Source organism: Oncorhynchus mykiss, chromosome 17 (assembly GCF_057628025.1).
Source record: "Oncorhynchus mykiss isolate SJ-2025 chromosome 17, ASM5762802v1, whole genome shotgun sequence".
In the NCBI taxonomy this organism is placed as follows: domain Eukaryota; kingdom Metazoa; phylum Chordata; class Actinopteri; order Salmoniformes; family Salmonidae; genus Oncorhynchus; species Oncorhynchus mykiss.
Genome location: NC_143038.1, coordinates 52,385,700 through 52,393,897, shown reverse-complemented (window position 1 = coordinate 52,393,897; position 8,198 = coordinate 52,385,700).

The window sequence follows — 8,198 nt, the reverse complement described above, 5'->3', positions numbered from 1 at the left end:
TATATGTAGATAAAGTGACTTTGCATATATGATGAACAGAGAGTAGCAGTAGTGTAAAGGAGGGGTTGGCGGGTGGTGGGTGGGACACAATGCAGATAGCCCGGTTAGCCAATGTGCTGGAGCACTGGTTGGTCTGCCCAATTGAGGTAGTATGTACATGAATGTATAGTTAAAGTGACTATGCATATAAGATAAACAGAGAGTAGCAGCAGCGTAAAAAGAGGGGTTGGGGGGGGCACACAATGCAAATAGTCGGGGTAGCCATTTGATTACCTGTTCAGGAGTCTTATGGCTTGGGGGAAAAAATTGTTGAGAAGCCTTTTTGTCCTAGACTTGGCACTCCAGTACCTCTTGCCATGTGGTAGTAGAGAGAACAGTCTATGACTGGGGTGGCTGGGGTCATTGACAACTTTTAGCCTGGAAACAGAAGACAAAGGACAGTGAGACACGGGCTTAATTCTGGACACATGGAAAGTAGGGTGGATACGGAGGGTACGGAGTAACCCAAGACTGACAGCAGTGGAACTCAGGACTCTGGAGATGGAAAAAGGACCAATGAACCTGGGAGACAGTTTACGGGACACTAACCGCAGGGGCAGGTCCCGAGTGGAAAGCCATACCCTCTGCCCAATGCGATAGTGGGGAGCTGAGGTCCTGCAACGGTCTGCTTGTCGGCGATACCTGGAGTTGGTCTTGAGAATAGTCACCCTGGCTCTTCTCCAGGTACGTCGACAGCGGCGGACAAACATCTGGGCTGAGGGTACGCTGACCTCCTGCTCTTGTTCAAGGAAGAGTGGAGGCTGATACCCCATGGAGCACTCGAAAGATGAGAGTCCCGTGGCAGAACAGGGAAGGGCGTTCCAAGCATACTCCACCCAGACCAGTTGACGGCTCCAGGTAGTGGGGTTGGTTGAGACCAGGCATCTCAAGGTGGTTTCCAGATCTTGGTTGGTTCGCTCCGACTGACCATTGGTTTGGGGATGGAATCCAGATGACAGGCTCTCCGACGACCCCATAAGGGTGCAGAATCCCTTCCAGAACTGAGACGAGAACTGAGGACCCCGATCGGAGACCATGTCTACCGTGAGCCCATGGATTCGGAAGACATGCTGCACCATATGCTGGGCCGTCTCCTTGGCAGAAGCTAGTTTGGAGAGAGAGGGATGAAATAGCTGGCCTTGGAGAACCAATTGACTACCTTCAGAATGACAGTGTTGCCATCAGACGGAGGGAGCCCAGTGACAAGTCCAGAGATTTGTGAGACCAGGAACGATGAGGGACTGGCTGAAGGAGGCCAGAAGGAGCTTGCCGTAGAGTCTTGTTCTGAGAACACACTGTGCATGCGGCGACGAAGGCAGAGATGTCAGGAACCATTGTGGGCCACCAGAAACATTGTCGGAGGAAGGCTAGTGTACGATGGGACCCTGGATGACAGGTCAGCCTGGAGGAATGAGCCCATTCCAGGACCCAGGACCGGAATGGGTTAGGGACAAACAGCCGTTTAGCCGGGCCCCCTTCAGGTCCAGGCTGGGAGCATTGCACCTCGCAAACAAGTTTCTCAATACCCCAATCCACAGTGGCAACAAGGCATGAGGTAGAGAGAATGGTTTTGGAGGTCGAGGGTGTGGCAAAGGAACTGTATAGGCGGGAGAGAGCGTCAGGTTTCACATTTTTTGATCCTGGGCAGTAGGTAATGGTGAAGTTGAATCTGGTAAACAAGAGGACCCACTGGGCTTGCCTGGAGTTGAGGCGCTTGGCTGTACAGAGATATTCCAAGTTTTTATGGTCGGTCCAGACCAAGAATGGCTGTTCTGCTCCTTCTAGCCAGTGTCTCCACTCTTCAAACGCCATCTTAACTGCCAGGAGTTCTTGATTGCCTACATCATAGTTCCTCTCTGTAGGATTGAGACGATGGGACAGGAAGGCACAGGGACGAAGTTTTTGGTTCTGGGCAGATCGCTGGGACAGGATGGCTCCCACTCCAACATCCGAAGCATCAACTTCCAACACAAATTGACGCGAGGTTTCCGGATGGATGAGGATGGGAGCTGTTGTGAACCGATGCTTCAGGTCCACAAAGGCTTTGTCGACAGCTGGAAACCATTTGAACAGTACCTTGGGCGAGGTGAGTGCCGAGAAGATGCCCGCCAGGGTGTTGTAGTCCCGAATGAAAAGGCGGTATAAGTTTGCAAAACCAAGAAACCGTTGCAACTGTACCCTGGACGTTGGTTGAGGCCAATCCACCACTGCCTTCATCTTTCGAGTATCCATCTGAACATTGCCCCCAGAAATGACATATCCCAGAAAGGTGATTGTAGAATGGTAGAACTCACACTTCTCGGCTTTCACGAAAGTTTGTTCTCCAAGAGGCACTGAAGGACCTCTCTGACATGAAGAACATGTTCTTGTGCAGATCGGGAAAATAATCAAATATTGTCAAGGTACACGAACACTAATCGGTTTAGCCTTTCTCTAAGAATCATTGACCTAAGCTTGGAAAACAGCGGGGGCGTTTGTGAGTCCAAATGGCATGACCTGGTACTCATAATGTCCACTGGCTGTGTTGAAGGCTGTCTTCCACTCATCCCCCTCGCGAATCCGAACCAGGTGGTAGGCATTCCGAAGATCCAACTTGGAAAACATGGTGGCTCCCTGGAGAGGTTCAAACGCAGAGGAGAGGAGAGGTAGGGGATAACGATTTTTTAAAGTAATGTCGTTTTGTAGTAGTCAATGCATGGACGCAGGGTCTTGTCCTTCTTTTCTACAAAGAAAAACCCTGCGCCGGCAGGAGATGCAGACGGACGGACGGCCCCAGTGGCCAGAGACTCCTCTATGTACTCCTCCATAGCTTTTGTCTCTGGTCCGGACAGAGAATACAACCGACCCCGAGGTGGTGTAGTTACGGCGAAAGCATACCATGTGATTATCTGAGGACAACGCCCCGCATACAAAAGCATAACAAACATTTTCAAGCAAGCAGAGGCGTCACGAAAGTCAGAAATAGCGATAAAATAAATCACTTACATTTGAAGATCCTCCTCTGTTTGCAATCCAAAGGGTCCCAGCTACATCACAAATGGTAATTTTGTTTTATAAAGTCCTTCTTTATATCCCCAAAAAGTCAGTTTAGTTGGCACGCTTGACTCAGTAATCCACCGGTTTTTCTCGTTCAAAATGCATACGAATGAATCCCAAAGGTTACCAATAAACTTCGTCCAAACAAGTCAAACAGAGTTTCTAATCAATCCTCAGGTACCCTAATATGTAAATAAATGATCAAATTTAAGACAGAGAATAGTATGTTCATTACCGAAGAGATAAATAACGAAGTGCGCGCCCTCATCCACGCGCGCCACAAAACTACAGCCAAAATGGGAGCCACTTAGAAATCTACTGGAAGCCCTAGGAACTGAAATCTGGGAGGTACTCCATTGATTTCCCTATAGACAGGCATTTTAAATGGTGTCACCTCCCCCCAAAAAATGGATGGATTCTCCTCGGGTCTTTGCCTGCTATATCAGTTCTGTTATACTCACAGACATTATTTTAACAGTTTTGGAAACTTTAGAGTGTATTCTATTCAATAGCCTAGCTTGTGGGCCTGAGTAACAGGCAGTTTAATTTGGGCACCTCATTCATCCAAACCTCCGAATACTGCCCCCTAGCCCGAAGAAGTTAACCCATGGTCGTGGCGTTCCATCAAGGAACTGAGCCCTTCCAAAAGGCCCTGTAACAACTCCTCATGTCTCCCATTGGTGGCTCCCTGCAGGGAGACAGTGTGGCGGAGCTGGTCCAAGTCTGCTGGGTCTGTCATGGCCAGTTCGTACTATCATGACACAAGGGGAGACCCAGATGCAGACAGAGGAGGCAGATGGTTGGAGTCTTACAATGTTTATTAATCCAAAAGGAGTAGGCAAGGGAATGGTCGTGGACAGCAAAAGGTCAAAACCAGATCAGAGTCCAGGAGGTACAGAGTGGCAGACAGGCTCGTGGTCAAGGCAGGCAGAATGGTCAGGCAGGCGGGTACAGAGTCCAGAAACAGACAAGGGTCCAAATCGGGAGGACTAGAAAAAGGAGAATAGCAAAAAGCAGGAGAACAGGAAAAACGCTGGTTGACTTGGAAAAAACATATAAGATGAACTGGCACAGAGAGACAGGAAACACACACTGGGGAAAATCAGCGACACCTGGAGGGGGTGAAGACAATCACAGGAACAGGAACAGGTGAAACAGATCAGGGCTTGACACAATAGTGTTTTCAATACTGTCTTAAGGTACCAAAAGTTGAGTTTGTTTGTTACGATGGCCCATTGTCTACCCCCCTGACAGCACCTGCACGGCCCCAGGAGCCTGAGGGGTGTAAAGGGCTAGAGCTCAAAAAGGCGGAGAGCCGAGACAAGACAGAGCGGTCACAGGATAAGTCATCATCGGTGAGATCGGTTTTACTAATTTAATAATCAGATCCTCTGTAACATCTCTGCTCGTTCACTGTACTAGCTGTGTACATTGGAAGACAGATTTCATTCCGCTTACATACAGCAGTGGTGATTTTAGCATGTAAATCTTGGTGGGGCAAAATAAAAAAGTGGGATGCATGCCAGCAAAGCCAATACACAACACAATACTAAACAATACATTAATTGCACTATTACGGTGACAAACTGTTCGGGCCTGCATAAAGCTGTCCCAACAGCAGTCCCTGCACCTTACCACAGCTACACCTGGCTATCAGCGGAGCCTTGTCTGTAATCGAAACAGTTCAATCAGCCTCATTTACTGCCTTTAAAAAACATTGCTGACTTGCTCAAACAAATGTGGTTTCTACTGACAGTTGAGATGTACTATGGCATAAGGGGACGACAAACATATAAAGGGCAATCTGTCATTTAGATTAAGACATTAATGAGTGAGCGACGACGGATGTAGTCAATATAACTATTTGTTCAGCACTTTTGAAATGTACAGCGACAGAATTCAGAACATGGGCCGTTCTTACAGTGTTACCCTGTCAGAGGTGTGGACTCGAGTCACATGACTTGGACTCGAGTCAGACTCAAGTCACAAATATGATGACTTGCAACTTGACTTTAACACCAATGACTCGTTACTTAACTTGGACTTGAGCCTTATGACTCGACCTGACTTGATATAGACCTTCCCATCCCAAATATTAAAAAGGATGCTATTTAAAAAAGTGTGCAGCGCATCAACTCTTCATTTAATGGATTACAGTTTGAATCGGACAGCAGCCAATCAAATTGTGCCAGCTGAGAAAAAGTTGTGCATGGCAGTGCAGAGGAACGTCAGCGGGTAAATTCAGATGGAGCCTTTGGAAAGATGATGTATCAACAAAAAATGGATTGCAAATTGCAAACATGCGGGAAGAAAGTTAGACGGAGGCGCAACAATTTCCAACTTTGTTCGACATTTGAAGCTGCACAAAGAACAGCAAGTCGTGGCTAATATAGCCGACGGCTATATATTTTATTACTTTACTGGTGAATCATGTAGGCTAACGTAACGTTAAATCAATTAGCCTCCACACAGTCAGTCAGTGTGGGAACGTGATCATTGCACCCAAGATTGAGCTACAACTGGCTTGGCAGTTGGTAGCCTAAATCCTGCCTGATGTTACTGCTGTTCCTAAAACCATTGACTTACGTTAGCCTACTTTAACCACACAGAGAGAGAGTGTGTGTGTGTGTTAAGGTTGGGCGATTGTGTACAAGCCTATTGCGCCCCATAGCGATCCTCGATTGTCGATCACTATTGGGGGGTGTCTTTCTCATGACTACCCGTGTTTTTCCATGGAAATAAAAAGTTTATTTGGAAAGTAATAATGACATAGATATTTTTAAAAGCATTCATGATTTGCATAAATGTAATAGACTACTACTCTTGTTAAAAATATGAAATGGTATTACATTTAGTGAAGAGCACATTATGACTTGTTTAGCACTCAAAACTCAAAGTTTAGGACTTGAGACTTGACTTGAGACTTGACTTGATACTTGACGGTCTTGACTTAGGACTTGAGTGCTAAGACTCGAGACTTACTTGTGACTTGTAAAACTCTGACTTGTAAAACAATGACTTGGTCCCACCTCTGCTCCCTGTACAACAAGTCAGAAATGTAGGATAAATAAAGGGGGCATATAAAAAAACTATGAAAGCTCTTACAATTTTCAATGATTACATTTCTCTAAAACAGATTATGGGCTACATTTGCACAACCAAGTTAGAACACTAGGCGGAATTAAGAGGTGAAAATATACCAGATTATTAGGGTGAGGCACAATGAACGCCGTTTGGGTCTTTGTGTGTCAAAAAAGATACACGTCATATAACACTATTTGATGCATTAAATAAGCTTTTAATTTGACACGTCAAATAACACAATTCTATTATATAATGTTGTGTATGTGGTGTAACGAATGTGAAACGGCTAGCTAGTTAGCGGTGGTGCGCGCTAAATAGCGTTTCAGTCGGTGACGTCACTTGCTCTGAGACCTTGAAGTAGTGGTTCCCCTTGCCCTTGGCTTTTGTGGAGCGATGGGTAACGATGCTTCGTGGGTGACTGTTGTTGATGTGTGCAGAGGGTCCCTGGTTCGCGCCCGGGTATGGGCGAGGGGACGGTCTAAAGTTATACTGTTACATATGCTGAATGTTCACGTGCAAGCCAAGCACCACCACTACTATCAGTAGCACTGTCAAAGCTGTACAAAACAAGCACACACCGGCCACGAACAATACCTTACAATACCGCTTTGGTGAAAATAGACCAAATTATTAGGGTGAGGCACATGGGCTACTAACAGCTTACTACACAACATGTGCTTAGTATTACTTTCTTAGCTACGGTATACATATCTCCCTTGCATATTACATCATTTATGCAGCAGCATACAAGACATTGCGGCGGTCCACTAATGGCAAATTTGATTGTTATCAAATTTTGGAATTCTCTAGATTTATGGTGGGAACTCGGAATAAAAAACACACAGCCACTCCATTGAATCCCAGGCTAAAGTTAGTGGTTGCCTTGCAATGCTTGCAGTTGGCCACTGATTCCTTCCAAACGACTCATTGCTGAATTTGCTATTTCCAATTTTATGTCCAAAGGCCGATGAGCACCGATACGTTTTATCTATAATTTCTCTTCATTATTTCTCTTCATATGACAAGGATTAAAAATTATTTGCCAGTAGATTGTCGACTTGATTCACAATAATGACTGCTAACTAAGACTTTGAAAGTAAGATGTTGACATGATCAGTCCAATCAAAGCTACAGTATATAACGTTATTTGACGTCATTTTATCTGTGGCCAATGACCTTGAGCCTTCTTGGAAGGGCACTTGTAATATAACACTATGGCAGGACCCAAAGGGCTGACATTTTGGATGTCTATCCTTACTAAGGACTTAAACTTGATGTACTGTCCCTATGAGTGACATAACACTGAGCCAATCACAGCGCAATAATGCTCCTATTTTCTACTGGCTCGCCCCACCACCACAGAAAGCACTGAGCTAGGCTGAAACACCTGCATATACATTTTGAAGCTGACTTACTCAAGAAAACAAAAAATAGGTAATGTGTGTACGCAGCTTTATTAACTGAATGATATATATTTTTTTACATTGTTTGCAAACTGGTATGTGACACGTATTAATGCCAAAATAACATGCATAAGAGGCAAGCCCAGAAAAAATACATATAATATATATAAATTTATTTTGCAAATATTGTGGGGCTCAAAACAGCCCCAACTGCACAGGTACTGTATAACCATTTGTATCAAATCAAATCAAATTTTATTGGTCACATACACATGGTTAGCTGATGTTAATGCGAGTGTAGCAAAATGCTTGTGCTTCTAGTTCCGACCGTGCAGTAATATCTAACAAGTAATCTAACAATTTCACAACTACCTTATACACATAAGTGTAAATGAATTAATAAGAATATGTACATATAAATATACGGATGAGCGATGGCAGTGCGGCATAGGCAAGATGCAGTAGACGGTACAGAGTACAGTATATACATATTAGATGAGTAATGTAGGGTATGTAAACATTATATAAAGTGGCATTGTTTAAAGTGACTAGTGATACATTTATTGCATCCCATTTTTTTATTATTAAAGTGGCTAGAGATTTGAGTCAGTATGTTGGCAGCAGCCACTAAATAAT